This window comes from Ictalurus furcatus, chromosome 3 (assembly GCF_023375685.1).
Source record: "Ictalurus furcatus strain D&B chromosome 3, Billie_1.0, whole genome shotgun sequence".
In the NCBI taxonomy this organism is placed as follows: domain Eukaryota; kingdom Metazoa; phylum Chordata; class Actinopteri; order Siluriformes; family Ictaluridae; genus Ictalurus; species Ictalurus furcatus.
The window spans coordinates 10,273,681-10,276,774 of NC_071257.1; the positions used below are offsets into that span (position 1 = coordinate 10,273,681).

Consider the following 3,094-nt stretch of genomic DNA (forward strand, 5'->3'; position numbering starts at 1 on the left):
TGACATTCCTGTCACTCCACTTCTCAGGTCATCATACATCTCCCAGACACATGGAGACCTCCTGTAGTAGGCCATATAATGTCCAAGAGCATCCTGGGTTAAGCCTCCTCTGAAAGCAATGACTGCCCTTAAAGTAAATCTCTCTCCTTGGAGCATCAGATTGGAGGGAAATTCACACAAAGAATTCTGTGGAGGTGCTTCCCAGGTCAGTGTCAATCCACAGAAGTTCTCTCAGACTGTAACTGTGAGAAACTTTCCCTGCACAGAGCACTTTTCCTGAGGTAGAGTCTGTCTTGAATGCAGAGGGACACTGTGACAGACTTTGGATTGGCCTGAGGCAGGGGGACTCTGGAAGGTTAAGGCCTTCTTCCACCGTGGTCTGAAGGTGTGCCATGCCAGAAGCCTGCAGTACAGCAACAGAAGTACAAACAAATGGAATTTTCCTTGTGACTTCTGTGCTGAGACTGCAATACTGTGAGGAGCACTGTTGTGTGAAGGAAACACATGCGTGTTGTGTCATTGACTTTTCAATGATAGTGGAGATTTGGCACTGTGCATCGATTTGGAGATCACCAGACTTCAATTGAACAGCTTTAAATATTCCACTCAGCAGCTCTGCCCTCTGTATGTAGACCTGTGCATTCAGACCCTTTGTGGTGATTGTTTTCACTAGCTGGAGGAGGTTGTTGGAGTCCTCACCACAAACAATATTTCCAAAAGTTACACTATCGCAGAAAGCACAACATAAGCATTGACAAAAATCATCAAATGCACATGTATTCAGCACAGATTCTTGATTTCCTGAGTTTAACAGGCTGTTGATTATTTCCATTTTTCAATAGTTCCACTTTCACTCTTTTCCCCCCTCACAGATGGATCTGCATGGAGCCATTCAGCACAAGGAGAGAGGTATGACTTCCTCTTCCTCTTTTTGGGTGGAACCGCTAGGCCTCTCCAGTTTTCAACTGTGTCTTCATCTGTTGGATGGATGTTTGTGACAGTGTCAGACTTCCCAGAACAGGAAGCATCCATTTCTGCTTTTCCGTCTACATGGCAAGTTGTGGTGGGTATTGGATTGGCTCCTGTGATGATCACTGTTGCAACAGCAGCATCTTCTTCACCTTCTTCACCTTTTTGTTTTGCAGAAAAAATTCGCATATTACCCTCAATGAAGGACAAATGTCAAGCAATGAATTGATCCACCCGAATAGGCAAGTTTTCATGCTTGAAGATCCCACATTTGATGTTTTTGAACTCTGCTTCAACATTGGCTGAACTTGCGGTGATGTTGGTGCTTCGGAAGTGAGGGATCATTACACCTGTCCAGAGTGGTAAGTAACTTGCAAGCCAGATTATATTGGGAATAATCTCAGGGAGGAAGTGCATATTATCATGATCACCATTAGCCATGGCAAGTGACCTGCTCTCCTCACATATGTCTGTCACCCACTGCCGTAGGTCTGTCTGTGTTTGGTCAAATGGATGCACTTCTTCCAGGTCCTCACCCTCTACATCTGGAATGATTACACACTCTTCTGAAATTCTGGCTTTCAGGTATTTCTTGCATCTTTCTGATATAAGGGGGGCTCCAGAGCTATCATTGCCCTCTGCTTTGCTGAGAGCCATAACAGTAATACTGCGTAGTAGCTCTCTTGCATTGTCCGTGGATTGTGACTTGAGAAGCTGTGCCATTGACCTCACAAATAAATCTTTAATGTGATGTGATTTTTTTCTTCAAGCAGTCCCACTGGCAGATCATCTTGATGCAGTGTGCAACATCAACCCGAACAAAACAAGGTGGCACTTTTGCTGACACTTTACCGAGTAAGACACCACAACACTCATTGATGTAGGTCTTCAGATCAGAATGAGGAGTAAAAGCCTTGACCAGAACTGCAAGTAAAGCCAGAGAAAAGTCACTCACAACCTCTTTTGGAATTGGTGCACCTGCACGTATCCATTCTGTCAGCCAATGTGTTATTGCATTAACATTGTGTCTCTCTGACAGCATTTGCACCACTGGGACACTTGAACTCTCATCCCCTGCCAGAACACCCTGATATAAGAAGATATGGCCAGACATGCCATTTGGTCTCTGTAGTTTCCTCACCACTGAGCCAGTTGCATCAAAACTCACAGTGGGGTTAGTAGACTTCTTTGATAATGACTTGTACATAAACATTTGTGTTTGACTCCAGTAGTGACAGAAGAACTTGTCCAGTCCAATGTCTTTAATGCTACCACTGTGAGGTGCACTATATTTTAACATCTGCAGTAACAAAATAGGATCCTTGTCACCTAATTCTAAGTCATTTCTCTCTTGCTTTGCTTTGTGCAGGGTGGCCAAATTAGGAAGATGGCTTGGCTCAGGATCTCCAAAATCCATCAGCTTTGTTGCCTCTGATGCCCTCCATACATGGGGTTCCATTCTACCCTCACACAGTTCTTTGTCTATCTGCACACGCAAGTTACCAGACATCGGACGCTTCGAACATCCAGTGTGCAGGTAGTCATCAGTGTTTTTAATTACACAATTGAGCACCATTGGGCTGTTCATTTCAGGCTCTCTGTCACATTTTATGTGAATGTGGCCATGACTTTCCTTACAATTGACTCTGATTTCTATGAATTTCTCTGTTACTAATGGGTAGAACTTGGCTCTTTTAAAGACAAATGTGCAGGGGCTTTTCACTTCTTCCCAAATGTGATGATTTACCACATGTGTCCAGATGCCAGGCTTCAAAATTGTGTATTCCCTTTTTTGTGTTTTAGAGAACTTGTTTTTGTATTGAACTGTTTCGGGCATGAATTCAATCCATTTCTGAAATGGAACTTGAAGATCAAAAGTCCAGAAATCTTTTGGTCTTGGGGAAAGGGACCCTGGCTCAAAATCAGTGTCATCACTACTGCCACTTGTTTCATGATCACTTTCATAAATAAACCCTAAAGCAGTCCAGATGTTGTGTCTGTTCAATTTAACAAAAGTATATAGAGCCTTTGCAGTGATCTTGTTTTCTAGCTGCTCACTAAGCTCTGTCCAGATGCTCTGATTAGGAGTAGCTATGTTGCCATTTTGGACTATGGCCTCTTTTGA

General features: G+C 43.4%; 1 long non-coding RNA gene across 1 annotated transcript; it reads left to right on the top strand.

The window, feature by feature from the left end:
* The first annotated feature begins 842 nt into the window (after positions 1-842).
* LOC128605363 (uncharacterized) lies at positions 843-2,779 on the top strand. Its single transcript, XR_008385537.1, has 3 exons — positions 843-1,899; positions 2,009-2,143; positions 2,339-2,779. It is a non-coding gene; the product is annotated as an uncharacterized LOC128605363 (long non-coding RNA).
* Positions 2,780-3,094: the final 315 nt, after the last annotated feature.